This window comes from Bufo gargarizans, chromosome 1, assembly GCF_014858855.1.
Source record: "Bufo gargarizans isolate SCDJY-AF-19 chromosome 1, ASM1485885v1, whole genome shotgun sequence".
NCBI classification, from domain to species: domain Eukaryota; kingdom Metazoa; phylum Chordata; class Amphibia; order Anura; family Bufonidae; genus Bufo; species Bufo gargarizans.
In genome coordinates, this window is record NC_058080.1 from 321,969,244 (window position 1) to 321,986,156 (window position 16,913).

The 16,913-nt window shown below is 47.0% G+C and overlaps 1 protein-coding gene across 1 annotated transcript in view; it reads left to right on the plus strand.

Moving 5' to 3' along the window:
• The window catches only part of MKNK2 (MAPK interacting serine/threonine kinase 2), a 126,714-nt gene that overhangs the window by 7,951 nt on the left and 101,850 nt on the right, over positions 1-16,913 (plus strand). The gene's annotated exons all lie outside the window — the stretch shown is intronic.

Sequence of the window (16,913 nt, forward strand, 5' to 3'; positions counted from 1 at the left end):
AAGACCAATTCCGGATGTTCCAACAAAGGAAAAATGTTCGTTCCCAAAAAAGATTTAAGCAGACTCAAAACAAAAAGGAGTCTCAAGGTAGATCCTTTGCCCAGAAGTCCAGTAGTGGCAGCATTTCGAAGTTCAGCCCTTCTTGGGACTCTATAGGAGCCCCCCCTCGTGTCCTAAAACAAATAGAATCAGGGCACAAAGTAGCGTGATTTTTTTTAATTTTTTTCTGATCCTCAATCAAAAGGCCCTGAAGTCAGAGGTGTCTTCCCTTTTATAAAAAAAAAACTGGTTGTTTCAGAAGTCCCAATAGCTGAGCAAGGTCAGGGGGTCTACTCTCCCCTTGTTCTTACAAACAAGTGGGAACTTCAGAACTAGTTAATCTGAAAAACCTAAATCACTAGGTCACTTACAAAAAAATTCTAAATGGAATCTATAAAATCTGCTGTGAACCTCCTCTTTCAGGATTATTACATGTTAACAGTCGATCTGGCGGATGCAGTGCTCCAGACTAAAAAAAAATACCTAGTAGCCATTGGCTCCTGAACGGAAAAATTTAGGAGTCAAATCTAATTTTTAGTCGCCAAATCAAAACCAAATACAAAATTTTTGTATCGTGACAACGCTACGCCGATCAGATCAGCGTAGGGTTGTTTTGATACCAACATTTTGATTCGCTTTCGTCACCATAAAAAAGTATTGCGATACACAATACTGTGCAAAAAAAAGCAGCATTTCGCATTTTATGAAACTTTCGGCCCATAATAGAACAGTCAAGGTGACAAAAAATGGCGAATGCTCACCGCATAGGAGATATTTTTTAATAGTTTGGACAGCGCTATGTAATATGTTTATTTATTTATTGTTTATATATTTTATATGTAAAATTGGGAAAGGGGGGATTTAAACTTAATATTTGAGGGTACTTTCACACTAGCGTTTTTCTTTTCCGGCATAGAGTTCCCTCCTAGGGGCGCTATACCAGAAAAGAACTGATCAGGCATATCCCCATGCATTCTGAATGGAGAGCAATCTGTTCAGGATGCATCAGGATGTCTTCAGTTCAGTCATTTTGACTGATCAGGCAAAAGATAAAACCGCAGCATGCTACGGTTTTATCTCCGGCGAAAAAAGATTTGCCTGAATGCCGGATCCAGCATTTTTCCCCAAAGGAATGTATTAGTGCCAGATCTGACATTCAAAATACCGGAATGCACCCGCACTAAATCCGGACCCATTCACTTCTATGGGGCTGTGCACATGAGCGGTGATTTTCACACATCACTTGTGTATTGCGTGAAAATTGCAGCATGCTTTATGTTGTGCGTTTTTATCGCAACGCAGGCCCCATAGGAGTTAATGGGGCTGCGTGAAAATCGCAAGCAAGTGCGGATGCGGTGCGATTTTCACGCATGGTTGCTAGGATGAAAGTCTATTCACTGTATTTTCCCTTATAACATGGTTATCAGGGAAAATAGCATTCTTTAATACAGAATGCTTAGTAGTAGGTCAATATAATAAACATTATATACACCCCAGTATAATAAACATTGGCGGTGCAGTGCACCCCCCCCCCCCCCTCAATATAATAAACATTGGTGGGGCAGTGCCATTGAGGGTTAAAAAATTAAAATGTTAACTCACCTCGTCCAATTGATTGTCTCACTGTGATCATCACATGATCCATCACCATGGTAATGGACCATGTGATGAGCTCAGTGACATCACCACAGGTCCTGAAGAAAGAACAGGAGACCGGCAGCTATGCGATCAACTAAAGGAGGTGAGTTAATTTTTTTATTTTATTTTAACCCTCATTGGCACTTCCCACTAAGCCACCAATGTTTCTTATACTGGGGTGTTGGGGGGGGGGGGGGGGGGGGGCAGCGGTGCACTGTGCCACCAATGTTTCTTATACAAATACAGGAGGCGGGTGCAGGAATCAAATAGCCGGCACCCGACCTTTGTGACAGGGAGTTGGGATCAGCGGCAGTTAACCCTTCATGTACCGCACCTGAAGGGTTAACTCGACTGCAGCTGATCGCAGCTCCCTGTCACAAAGGTCGGGTGCCGGCTATTTGATTCCGGAACCCGCCTCCTGTATTTGTATTACAGGTCAGTTTTCTTCATTGGTGGCGCAGTGGCCACAGCCCCTCCCCTCCTCCCGTCTCTTCTCACTGGCGGAGGCGGCACAGGGGGGAGGGAGAGACTCCTTCTCCACTGCGCTGCTGAGAAGAACATCGGCGGCGGGGCAGAGTACTATCATCTCCTGTGCCCCGCCACTGTATTCAACTGCAGAGCTGCGGCGGCGGGTCTAGTCGCAAATGGCGACAAGACTTAAGTCTTGTCGCCACTTGTAAATTCTAAGTTGCATTGGCGATCATTTTGGTCGCCATCTGGAGCCCTGCGATGCTCATGTTCCCATTCATAGCGAGAGTGAAAAATATCTCAGGTTTGCTGTCTACATAGAGGGAGAGCTCTGTCATTTCCAATATCTGTCTTTACCTTTCGGCTTCTCCAGGGCGCCACGTCTGTTCACAAAGATTATGGCAGATGTAGTGGGCTATTTCCATCTAAGGCCTCATGCACACGACCAGTGTGTGCACCCGTGGCCGTTGTGCCGTTTTTCGTTTTTTTTCTGCGGCTCCATTGACATTCAATGGGGCCGTAGAAAACTCGGCTTGTGCACCGTTTTTACACCGCGCCCGTGACCCGTGTTTCGAGGCCGTGAAAAAAATATAACCTGTCCTATTTTTTTCACGGCCAACGGTTCACGGGCGCATTCAAGTCAATGGGTCCGTGAAAATCACGGATGCACACAAGATTGTCATCCGTGTCCGTTTTTTGCTATCATTTCAATGGCAAACTTGACTTAGATTTTTTTTTCATCTTTCATGTCCGTGGATCCTCCAAAAATCACGGCAGACCCACGGAAGAAAAAACGGGCACGGATCACGGTACAACGGAACCACGTTTTGCGGGACGTTAAAAAATACGTTCGTGTGCATGAGGCCTAAGAGGAATAATGGTAGTCCCCTATCTGGACGACCTTCTAATCGCTGCAGCTTCCTATTCCTAGTCTTGTGGACCATCTGAGAATTGTAAAAGAAACCCTGACTTCCTTAGGGGGGTTATCAACCAGGAGAAATCAAGACTAATTCCAAGTCAGATTATTTCTAGGAGTACTCCTGGACACCCATCTTCCTTTTTACTGCAAGAGAAGCAGATCAACCTGATAGCTCAGTTAAGAATCTTCTTTTCCTGCTGTGCCCTCCGGTATGTTCACTGAATTGGTTTAACTTGGCAGCGTCTGCCCTATTTCACCCTGGGTGCTGTCCAAGCGCAGTGCTCACAGCCTGGGAGTTTTTATTTTCTCCCAGGCTGTGAGCTCTGCGCTGCGATTAGACAGCGCTACAGCCTGGGAGAAGAAACGCCCAGGGGGAAACAGGGCAGACTCCGCCTAGTCGAACCAATTCAGTGAAGATACCGGAGGGCACAGCGGGCGAACTGAGCAGTGAGATCCCTGGGCGCCGCTCTATGTAGCCTGATGATTATCTTGCAATGTTTGGGCCGATGAAAGGTCCTGTTTAAGAGGAAAATAAAATATTCTAGCGGATTTTCTCAGCAGACATTCTCTGAGAAGGCGAATGGGCAATAAATCAGATCTTCAGTCAAATCAGACAGGTGGACGCACATAGGACTGTAGCTGTGAACCGCTACACTCACTCCCAAGTGTAACAAGAACAAAATCAAGGTACGGACATGCGCCTTTTTTAGAAGAAACCAGGCAGTACACACCCAGCTGCACAAAAAAACTAGGGTGACACAGACTTGATAAAGGGGCAGTTGAGACCCCGAAATGCGTTGTCTCAAAATAAACTTTATTGTATCCTGTATCGGGTCGTGGTAATGCGCCTTATGATCGTCTACCAGCTTGATCACTCCAGTGACAAGCTAAGACACGTTTTCCAATGGTAAGTTAGTGAGCAGCATTATACTAGCGTGCGCCGTGGCTGCCGGTCGCTCCTTCTGTCTGTGCGGCGCATTGCTAATGCATATAGCATTACCAATGCGCCGCACAGACCTATGAGAAGGAGCGCCCTGGCTGCCATGGTAACCGATCGGAGCCCCAGCATTACACTGCTGGGACTCCGATCAGAACTGCCCACTGCCACCAATGATTAATACTGGGGTGGGTTTGAGTTGCTTGGGGGGGGGCTGATGAGAGGCTGGCTGCCATGGTCAGCTCCCTGCTGTTGTGTGCACAGGGCAGCAGTGAGTGTGTAAAGTCGTATTCACCCTAATAGAGCTCTATTAGGGTGAATATGACGAGGGTTGTAGCCCTTAAGGAGGCTAATAGTTATCAACCCCTTAAGGACACAGCCTTATTACACCTTAGGACCAGGCCATTTTTTTGCAAATCTGACCAGTGTCACTTTAACCACTTCAGCCCCGCTAGGTGAAACCCCCTTCATGACCAGAGCACTTTTTACACTTCGGCACTACACTCCTTTCACCGTTTATCGCTCGGTAATGCAACTTACCACCCAAATGAATTTTACCTCCTTTTCTTCTCACTAATGGAGCTTTCATTTGGTGGTATTTTATTGCTGCTGACATTTTTACTTTTTTTGTTATTAATCAAAATGTAACGATTTTTTTGCAAAAAATGACATTTTTCACTTTCAGCTGTAAAATTTTGCAAAAAAAACGACATCCATATATAAATTTTTCGCCAAATTTATTGTTCTACATGTCTTTGATAAAAAAAAAAAAGTTTGGGCAAAAAAAAAAATGGTTTGGGTAAAAGTTATAGCGTTTACAAACTATGGTACAAAAATGTGAATTTCCGCTTTTTGAAACGGCTCTGATTTTCTGAGCACCTGTCATGATTCCTGAGGTTCTACAATGCCCAAACAGTAGAAAACCCCCACAAATGACCCCATTTCGGAAAGTAGACACCCTAAGGTATTCGCTGATGCGCATAGTGAGTTCATAGAACTTTTTATTTTTTGTCACAAGTTAGCGGAAAATGATGATGATTTTATTTTTTTTATTTTTTCTTACAAAGTCTCATTCCACTAACTTGCGACAAAAAATAAAAAATTCTAGGAACTCACCATGCCCCTCACAGAATACCTTGGGGTGTCTTCTTTCCAAAATGGGGTCACTTGTGGCGTAGTTATACTGCCCTGGCAATTTAGGGGCCCAAATGTGTGAAGTACTTTGCAATCAAAATCTGTAAAAAATGACCGGTGAAATCCAAAAGGTGCACTTTGGAATATGTGCCCCTTTGCCCACCTTGGCATCAAAAAAGTGACACATCTGGTATCGCCGTACTCAGGAGAAGTTGGGGAATGTGTTTTGGGGTGTCATTTTACATATACCCATGCTGGGTGAGAGAAATATCTTGGCAAAAGACAACTTTTCCCATTTTTTTTATACAAAGTTGGCATTTGACCAAGATATTTTTCTCACCCAGCATGGGTATATGTAAAATGACACCCCAAAACACATTGCCCAACTTCTCCTGAGTACGGCGATACCAGATGTGTCACACTTTTTTGCTGCCAAGGTGGGCAAAGGGGCACATATTCCAAAGTGCACCTTTCGGATTTTGCAGGGCATTTTTTACACATTTTGATTGCAAAGTTCTTCTCACACATTTGGGCCCCTAAATTGCCAGGGCAGTATAACTACCCCACAAGTGACCCCATTTTGGAAAGAAGACACCCCAAGGTATTCCGTGAGGGGCATGGCGAGTTCCTAGAATTTTTTATTTTTTGTCGCAAGTTAGTGGAATATGAGACTTTGTAAGGAAAAAAGAGAAAAAAAAATATCATTTCCACTTCATCACCACGACGGCTACAAGGAGATTGACCCCTGACCTCTGTAGGGGCAGGAACAGAGAGAGGGTTTAAATCCCCCCCTCCCACCACCAACACCAGTGTTTCCTGTCCCTACAGAGGACAGGGGCAGAGAGAGTCTCCCTGCGGGGAGATGAAGATGTAAGCAGAACTTCCTGACACCTACCGGGTGTTCCCCCTGCCCTCCTGCGGTCTCCGTACTAACGCTGGGCAGGGGTGAAGGAGGGAGGCCTCGCTCCATTATTATATGTGAGCCTGCTCCCGGTCGCGATCTCCCGCCGGGCCTGTTCGGCTATCGCCGGGTGCGCGCCTAAGCGCTTCAGGATAACGGCCGTCGTCACTTCCGGGTGCCGAAAGGAAGTGACGTCATTCAGAAGCGTCTCCGAGTTCAAATTTTCGCGCGCAGCAGCGCCGATTGTCTCAGTGTACCGGAGCCAGCGTGCAGTCATGTCGGCTGAACCCCGCTCCCCTGGAGACCCTTCTGTGCCGCCTGTAGTAAGTCCCCTGTGGGGAAGCGCTCTTTCCTTACCCTGTACTTGTCTATACACTGTACCAGGTTACTTGTTCCTCCTCCTCCACATCTCTGGCTTGGGGCTATATCCTGCTGTTAGCATGTGTACTTACCATAGCTAATTAGGGTTGTTCTCCCCAGGTCACTAAGGAGGCTCAGAGAAAAATCAAAAAACAGTCCAAATGTGTGTCCTGCCTCAAACGGCTACCGGACGACTACCGTAAAAAGCTCTGTAAGGACTGCATATCTAATGTGATTGCCGAGGAACAGCCTTCTTTCCTTAAAGATCTGAGGTCCATGATACATGAGGAAGTCAAAACCTCCTTATCTCAGATACCTTTACCTAGGGATGCACCCCCTCCAAAAAGACATAGGGGCCCATCCCCTTCACTATCTGATCCAGAAATTATAGAGGAGGAGGCCTCGTCCTCCAGAACACGGGAGGACGAGGCGGTCTTCTCTGATCTTGAGACTTCAGAATCAGAACAAAGATTCTGCTTCTCCTTGGACGAGATGCCAGACCTACTAAGGGCAGTCCGGGCCACTATGGGGGTCGAAGAAACCCCTAAAGCACACTCAGTCCAGGATGAGATGTTTGGGAGACTCAGGGTTAAAAAAACCCGGGTGTTCCCAATCAATGAGAACATACGGGATATGGTGCTGGACGAGTGGTCCAACCCAGAAAAAAGGTTGGGGGTATCCAGGTCCTTTAGAAACCGGCTGTTGTTTGACACGGACGAAGTTAAAATCTTCAGCGAAACACCAAAAATTGATATTCAGGTCGCAAAGGTCAATAAAAAGACTGCCTTGCCCTTTGAAGACACCTCTCAACTGCGTGATCCCATGGACAGGAAGGCAGATAGCCTCTTAAAAAAATCATGGGAAGCAGCGATGCTTATCTTAAAATCAAACATCGCAGCTACCTCAGTGGCAAGATCCATGAAACTGTGGCTAGAGGAACTGGAATCTCGTATCACAGATAATACTCCTAGGGATGAGATCTTGAGATCCCTCCCCCTGTTAAAATCCGCCACAGCATTTATGGCTGACGCCTCAGCGGAATCGGTCAGATTCGCCGCAAAGGACGCGGACTCTCCAATGCGGCCCGTCGCGCCCTATGGATGAAAAGCTGGTCGGGCGACAACACATCAAAGATGAAGCTTTGCTCCATCCCGTTCTCAGGGGAATACGTCTTTGGCCCTGTCCTAGACCGTATCCTGGAGAAAGCGGCTGACAAGAAAAAGGGATTCCCAGAAGAGAGACCCTACAAAAGGAAATATCCCTTTCGGGCCCCCACTAGCCAGAACAATCCCTTTAAGGGTAAAGGGAAGTCAGGACGCTGGAGTTACCCCAAAGGGGGCAGGGGTAGGAACAACCCCTCCTCCTCCCAGAGTAAACCCTCGGATAAACAATGACGTCAGAGTGGGGGGGAGATTGAAGAATTTTCTGACTCCTTGGGAGTCCATTACCCCGAACCCTTGGGTCCGGGACATCATAAGATCCGGGTACCGGATCGAACTCTCTTCATCTCCCCCAAACCGCTTCATTGTTACCAACCCACTTTCCCCCAAAGTACGCGGAAAGATTCTGGATGGAATTCAAAACCTTCTGGCAACGGACGTAATAGTACAAGTCCCGCCAACACAGCAAAAACAAGGTTTCTATTCAAACCTGTTTTTGGTAGAGAAAAAAGAAGGCTCTTTCCGTACAATCATAAATCTGAAAGCCCTGAACAAATTTGTCATCTATCGAAAGTTCAGGATGGAATCCCTGAAATCCCTGATTCCGTTGATAAAGAGGAATGCCCTGATGTGCTCAGTAGACCTTCAGGACGCATACTATCACGTCCCAATTCATCCAGAGTCACAAAGGTTCTTGAGGTTCGCCATCCAGGACCACAAGAGGGTAATCCGTCACTACCAGTTTACGGCCCTTCCCTTTGGGATATCATCTGCACCCAGAGTGTTTACAAAGCTGGTAGTGGAGATGATGGCCTTCTTGAGACACAAGGGACTGGTGATCATACCGTACCTGGACGATTTCCTCCTAGTCGGCAACTCAGAGAAAGAACTCAGAACAGACCTGCAAACCTTTCTGTCTCTTGTCCAGGATCTGGGTTGGTTGGTGAACTTGAAGAAATCAAACCTGGTGCCCTCCAGCACTATCCAGTTCCTGGGTGTTATCCTGGATTCCCAAACACAACGTACCTTCCTTCCGCCAGACAAGGTCAGAAACCTTCAATTAAAGGTCCGACGATTCCAGCACAGGAGGTCCTGTCCGATAAGAGAAGCTATGAGTCTCCTGGGTCTTCTCTCGTCCTGCATCACGTCCGTCCCATGGAGCCAGTCCCACTTCAGATCCCTCCAGTCGTGGATCCTCAGAGCTTGGAACAGACAGCAGGCCTCCTTGGATCAGAAGGTCATGATCCCTCTGGCAGTAAAAACCTCCCTAGATTGGTGGAAAAACACAAGCAATCTGTCCTTGGGGGTCGTTTGGGAGAAAATCCCCTACATTCAGGTGCTTACAGACGCAAGCGAGAAAGGATGGGGAGCGACAGTGGGAGACCGTTGGTTTCAAGGTTCTTGGACCCCAACTATCCGCTCTCAGTCCTCCAACTTCAGGGAACTAGAAGCGGTCTGGAAAGCCCTGAAAACCGCAGAGATACTTCTGAGGGGTCAACACGTAAAGATTCTTTCAGACAACACGACGACGGTGGCGTACCTATCTCACCAGGGAGGCACGAGATCGGAGAAACTGATGTCTATTACAAAGAAGATCTTCAACTGGGCAGAATCCCACGTGAATTCCATCTCCGCAATCCACTTAAAAGGGATACTGAACGTGGAAGCGGACTATCTCAGTCGCCAGTCGATAGACCAGACAGAGTGGTCCTTGAATCCAGAAGTGTTCCAGCTGCTGGCAGGAAGATGGGGCACTCCACAGGTGGATCTATTCGCATCCAAAAGAAACGCAAAGGTACCGACGTTCTGTTCGTTAAACCCACGGGACAATCCCTGGGCGTTGGATGCGCTCACAATTCGTTGGGACTGGGATCTCAGTTATGCGTTCCCACCATTGCCTCTACTTCCCAGGGTAATCCAGAAACTCTACCTAGAAGATACGACACTAATCCTGATAGCTCCCTATTGGCCGAAGAGGAGCTGGTTTCCTGCTCTAAGGAATCTATCAGTAGAGGACCCATGGCCTCTTCCTGCCAGGAGGGACCTGCTTCACCAAGGCCCAATACTACATCCAGACCCAAGCTTCCTCAAGTTGTCAGCTTGGATCCTGAGGTCCAGAAGTTGAGGTCACAGGGGCTCTCGGACCAAGTGATAACTACCCTTAAAGCTAGTAGGAAGAAGGTTACCTTCTCAATCTATCTAAAAATTTGGAAGAAATTCTGTACATGGATGGGGAACCCAGCCCCAAACTTAGAGCCGCCCAATTTCTTGAAGATCTTGGACTTCCTCCAGCAGGGACTTGAACTAGGTCTCAGACCCTCTACCCTAAAGGTACAGGTCTCGGCACTAGCCTGCTTCTTTGATCGAGATATAGCCAGTCATCACTGGATCAGGAGATTCATGAAAGCTGCCTCCCGTCTACGTCCCTCTCTGAAATCTAGGATCCCCAGCTGGGACCTTAACGTGGTACTCACTGGCCTAACTCTCGCTCCATTCGAACCCCTATCTGATTGTTCCATCAAACATCTATCATTTAAAACCGCTTTCTTGGTGGCCATCACGTCCGCAAGAAGGATAGGCGAGATCCAAGCATTATCGATACAGGAACCCTATCTCCGTATCACCGATGATAGGATTATTCTTAAATTGGATCCGGGGTTCCTGCCTAAAGTAGTATCGGATTTCCACCGAAACCAGGAGATAGTCTTACCCTCCTTTTGCAATAATCCATCTAACGATAGGGAATCTAACTTCCACTCTCTAGACGTAAGACGCTCTCTTACGGTATCTTGAAGTGTCAAAAGGTTTCCGTAGATCTAATAACCTGTTCGTCCTCTTCTCGGGGAAGAATAAGGGTCTAAAAGCCTCCAGATCCTCTCTAGCACGGTGGATAAAAGACTCCATTTCCATTTCTTACGAGTCCCAAGACCTGTCTTGCCCCTCAAATTTGAGAGCTCACTCTACCCGGGCTATGTCCTCCTCCCAGGCAGAACGGGCCGGAGCTTCCCTTGAAGACATTTGTAAAGCCGCTACGTGGTCTAACATCCACACCTTTACAAAACACTATAGGTTAGACCTATCTAGCTCAGACTTGTCTTTTGGACGAAAAGTCCTTCAGGCGGTCGTCCCCCCCCTAAGCTATAATTTTTTATATCTCCTTGTAGCCGTCGTGGTGATGAAGTGGAAAGCCGGAATTAGACTTACCGGTAATTCAATTTCCACGAGATCACCACGACGGCACATATATTCCCTACCCTTCCTTAAGCCTTACCTGGGAGGTTATGAAGTAATACCCTCGGTTTAGTATGTTTTGTTCTCACCACTTTTTTTTCTGTCTCTGTAATTTTGGACACACTGGTGTTGGTGGTGGGAGGGGGGGATTTAAACCCTCTCTCTGTTCCTGCCCCTACAGAGGTCAGGGGTCAATCTCCTTGTAGCCGTTGTGGTGATCTCGTGGAAATTGAATTACCGGTAAGTCTAATTCCGGCTTTTCCACTAACTTGTGACAAAAAATAAAAAATTCTAGGAACTCGCCGTGCCCCTCACGGAATACCTTGGGGTGTCTTCTTTCCAAAATGGGGTCACTTGTGGCGTAGTTATACTGCCCTGGCAATTTAGGGGCCCAAATGTGTAAGAAGTACCTTGCAATCAAACTGTGTAAAAAATGGCCTGCGAAATCCGAAAGGTGCCCCTTTGCCCACCTTGGCTGCAAAAAAGTGTCACACATGTGGTATCGCCGTACTCAGGAGAAGTTGGGCAATGTGTTTTGGGGGGTCATTTTACATATACCCATGCTGGGTGAGAGAAATATCTTGGCAAAAGACAACTTTTCCCATTTTTTTTTATACAAAGTTGGCATTTGACCAAGATATTTTTCTCACCCAGCATGGGTATATGTAAAATGACACCCCAAAACACATTCCCCAACTTCTCCTGAGTACGGCGATACCAGATGTGTGACACTTTTTTGCAGCCTAGATGCGCAAAGGGGCCCAAATCCCTTTTAGGAGGGCATTTTTAGACATTTGGATCCCAGACTTCTTCTCACACTTTCGGGCCCCTAAAAAGCCAGGGCAGTATAAATACCCCACATGTGACCCCACTTTGGAAAGAAGACACCCCAAGGTATTCAATGAGGGGCATGGCGAGTTCCTAGAATTTTTTATTTTTTTTGCATAAGTTAGCGGATATTTTTTATTTTTTTGTTTTTTGCTCACAAAGTCTCACTTTCCGCTAATTTAGGACAAAAATGTCAATCTTTCATGGACTCAATATGCCCCTCACGGAATACCTTGGGGTGTCTTCTTTCCGAAATGGGGTCACATGTGGGGTATTTATACTGCCCTGGCTATTTAGGGGCCCTAAAGCATGAGAAGAAGTCTGGAATATAAATGTCTAAAAATGTTTACGCATTTGGATTCCGTGAGGGGTATGGTGCGTCCATGTGAGATTTTATTTTTTGACACAAGTTAGTGGAATATGAGACTTTGTAAGAAAAAACAAAAACAAACAAAAAATTTCCGCTAACTTGTGCCAAAAAAAAGTCTGAATGGAGCCTTACCAGGGGGGGTGATCAATGACAGGGGGGGTGATCAATGACAGGGGGGGTGATCAATGACAGGGGGGGTGATCAATGACAGGGGGGGTGATCAATGACAGGGGGGGTGATCAATGACAGGGGGGGTGATCACCCATATAGACTCCCTGATCACCCCCCTGTCACTGATCACCCCCCCTGTAAGGCTCCATTCAGACATCCGCATGATTTTTACGGATCCATGGATACATGGATCGGATCCACAAAACGCATGCGGACGTCTGAATGGAGCCTTACAGGGGGGGTTATCAATGACAGGGGGTGATCAGGGTGATCACCCCCCTGTCAATGATCACCCCTCCTGTAAGGCTCCATTCAGACAGCCGCATGATTTTTTACGGATCCATGGATACATGGATCGGATCCACAAAACACATGCGGAAGTCTGAATGGAGCCTTACAGGGGGGGGTGATCACCCTGATCACCCCCTGTCATTGATGACCCCCCTGTAAGGCTCCATTCAGACGTCCGCATGCGTTTTGTGGATCCGATCCATGGATCCGTAAAAAATCATGCGGATGTCTGAATGGAGCCTTACAGGGGGGTGATCAATGACGGGGGGGGGGGGGGGGGTGATCAATGACGGGGGGGGGGGGGTGATCAATGACGGGGGGGGGGGGTGATCAATGACGGGGGGGGGGGTGATCAATGACAGGGGGGGGGGGTGATCAATGACAGGGGGGGGGGGTGATCAATGACGGGGGGGGGGTGATCAATGACGGGGGGGGGGTGATCAATGACTGGGGGGGGGGGTGATCAATGACGGGGGGGGGGGATCATGGGTGATCAGGGGTTTATAAGGGGTTAATAAGTGACGGGGGGGGGGGGGGTGTAGTGTAGTGTGGTGTTTGGTGCTACTGTACTGACCTACCTGAGTCCTCTGGTGGTCGATCCTAACAAAAGGGACCACCAGAGGACCAGGTAGGAGGTATATTAGACGCTGTTATGAAAACAGCGTCTAATATACCTGTTAGGGGTTAAAAAATTCGGATCTCCAGCCTGCCGGCGAGCGATCGCCGCTGGCAGGCTGGAGATCCACTTGCTTACCTTCCGTTCCTGTGAGCACGCGCGCCTGTGCGCGCGCGTTCACAGGAAATCTCGGCTCTCGCGGGAGGACGCGTATATGCGTCCACCCAGAAGAGCAGGACCGCCGGCAGGACGCAATCCTGCGTACGGCGGTCCTGAGGTGGTTAAGTGCTGATAACTTTAAAACGCTTTGACTTATCCAGGCCGTTCTGACATTGTTTTTTCGTCACATATTGTACTTCATGACACTGGTAAAATTAAGTCAAAAAAATATTTTTTTTTTGCACCAAAAAATACCAAATTTAACAAAAATTGGGAAAAATTAGCAAATTTCAAAGTTTCAGTTTCTCTACTTCTGTAATACATAGTAATACCCCCAAAAATTGTGATGACTTAACATTCCCCATATGTCTACTTCATGTTTGAATTATTTTGAGTATTTTATTTTTTGGGGATGTTATAAGGCTTAGAAGTTTAGAAGCAAATCTTGAAATGTTTCAGAAATTTACAAAAACTCAAGTTTTAGGGACCAGTTCAGGTCTGAAGTTGCTTTGCGAGGCTTACATAATAGAAACCACCCAAAAATGACCCCATCTAAAACTACACCCCTCAAGTTATTCAAAACTGATTTTACATACATTGTTAACCCTTTAGGTGTTGCACAAGAGTTATTGGCAAATGGGGATGAAATTTGAGAATAATTTTTTTGTCTAATATTTCATTTTAACCCATTTTTTCCACTAACAAAGCAAGGGTTAACAGCCAAACAAGACTTTATTACACTGACTCTGCCATTTACAGAAACACCCAATATGTGGCCGTACACTACTGTACGGCCACACAGCGGGGCGTAGAGTGAAAGGTGCGCAGTTTGGTTTTTGGAGGGCTGACCTTTATGGACCGGTTTATTTACACAGTGTCCTGTTTCAACCCCCCTGATGCACCCTTGGAGTCGAAACTCCCTAAAAGTGACCCCATTTTGGAAACTACGGGATAAGGTGGCATTTTTTGGGGGAGTATTTTTAGGGTAAATATGATTTTTGGTTGCTCTATATTACATTTTTGTGAGGCAAGGTTACCAAAAATTGAAATTCTGATATTTCATCTCCATTTGCCATTAACTTTTGAACACCTAAAAAGTTAATAAAGTTTGTATAATCAGTTTTGAATACCTTGAGGGGTGTAGTTTCTTAGATGGGGTCACTTTTAGGGAGTTTTTACTCTAGGGGGGCTTCAAAAGGGATATAGTGTCAATAAAAAAGGCCATCAAAATGTATTGTTATAGAGGAGATTCTTACGGACGCTGCAATACCTAATAAGTCTACTTTTTTTTTTTAACAATTATTTAGGTTTTTCTTTTTTGATACAAATATTTTTTGGGGTATCTAAAGTCTAAGTGTCATTTTTTATTTTCTTTTATCCAGTTATCTTGTGGGGGCTCATTTTTTGCGGGATGAGCGGACTGTCTTATTGGCACTATTTTGGGGGCTATATGACTTTTTGATCGCTTGCTATTAAACTTTTTGTTATATAAGGTGACCCAAAAAATATTTTTTTGCACCTATATATTTATTTATTTTTTACTTAATCTGCGGGGTTAGGTCATGGGGCATTTTTATAGAGGAGATTATTACAGATGCGGTAATACCTAAAATGTCTACTTTTAATAACATTTTTTTTTTTTTTTTTTTTTTTTTGGGTGTCTGAAGTCTGAGAACCAGTTATTTTTTTTTTAATCCGATGTCAGTGCTAAATTGGGATATAGATTTAGTACTCCATGGGAGTGTGATACTCCCTGAAGCAACCGTCAATGCAAAGGCCCGGATGATCGGGGCACGTGTCGCACTGAGTAGCAGTGTCCTTCCGTATCCCCCTCCTGTGACACACTATGCACTTTTTTGGGGCTTCGTCCCTTCTTTCCAGTATGGGGGACCACACCTGGAAAGTGTTGGCCAGGGACGATCCGGGCGCCTACAGTTCCCGAGGTACTCCGGCCTGCTCTTTCCCGGTCCAAAAAGATCAGGGCCTTGAGGACTGCCTCATAGAACTGGAGGAATGTCCCTGTGCTGCCAGCGCTTTGGGATAGTACAAAAGAGTTGTACATGGCAACCTGTACCAAGTAGACCAACTTTTTTTGTACCATGCCCGGGTTTTGCACATGGCGTTATATGGCTTGAGGACTTGATCCGAAAGATCAACTCCTCCCATATACTGATTGTAGTCGACGATACAATCTGGCTTGAGGACCGTTGCCGCGGTACCTCTCACAGGGACAGGGGTGATGCCGTTACCATGAATTGTGGACAGCATAAGGACATCCCTCTAGTCCTTATACCTGACCAGCAACAGGTTTCCAGTGGTAAGGGCACGGGTCTCACCCCAGGGGATAGGTACCTAGAGGGGGTGGGCAGGGAGGCTGCGTTGATTTTTCCGCACGGTCCCACAAGCGGACGTGGATCTGGCGGCAAGGGACTGGAACAAGGGGATACTGGTATAAAAGTTATCCACGTACAGGTGGTAGCCCTTATCCAGCAGTGGGTACATAAGGTCCCACACAAGTTTCCCGGTAACACCCAGAGTGGGGGGACATTCTGGGGGTTGAATCCGGGAATCTCGCCCCTCGTATACGCGAAATTTGTAAGTGTACCCTAAGGTACACTCACAAATTTTGTATAGCTTCACGCCATACCTCGCCCGCTTGGAAGGCACATACTGGCGGAAAATGAGTCTCCCCTTGAACGCAATGAGAGACTCATCAACCGCGACCTCCCTTCCAGGTACATAGGCCTCCATTTGGCCCCAAAGTGATCGATGACCGGCCGTATCTTATACAGACGGTCATGGGCAGGATCACCTCGGGGGGGACATGCTGCATTATCTGAATAATGCAGACATTTCCGGATGGCCTCAAACCGGGAGCGTGTCATGGCCGTACTGTAAAGTGGGGTCTGGTATAGGACGTCCCCACTCCAGTACAGCCTGGCACTGGGTTTCTTGACACGGCCCATATGCAGCACAAGGCCCCAAAATGTCCTCATTTCGGCTGCACTGACCGGCGTCCAGCCACCGGGCTTTGCCAAAAAGGTGCCCGGGTGTTGAGCGACGAACTGTTGGGCGTACAGATTCGTCTGCTCCACCATCAGATTTACCAGTGGGTCACTGAAAAAATTACAAAAAAAGTCATATTCAGTGTAGCCCACTGTGGAAATCTGGATTCCTGATTGGCCTACAAAATCAGGAATCACGGGCTCGTATCGCTATGGGCTACACCAGACTAGTTCACCGGCAGGGTGCTCCGGTGGATTTAACTGGTGGGCCGGGAAACCAGTACGAGCCCCAGAGCTGCTCGTACTAGTTTGGGCCACAGGGTCCCCCATGGCGCCTTGGGGGCTCATCATCGCTAGATGATGAGGAGGATGCGGATGACAACAGGAATGTGGGGTCATCCTCATCCTCACTGGGACTCTCTGAGTTGGAGGCAAGCTCGGCGTATGCCTCCTCGGCCGAGAACGTCCGGCGGGCCATAGGGGAGTGTGTGTGTCTGCGTGTATATGTGCGTGTGTGTAACTTTATTTGGTGTGTGTGGGGGGGCACGGGTGTTCACTAACTCGCCCTAAAACTAACAGAAAAAAAAAATAAACTAACTAAAAAATGTGGGGAAAAAAATTCAAAACCGCTGATCAACCGTCCGAAGTTGATCAGCGGTGGGGTGTGCTTTGCGCTAACAGTGGCC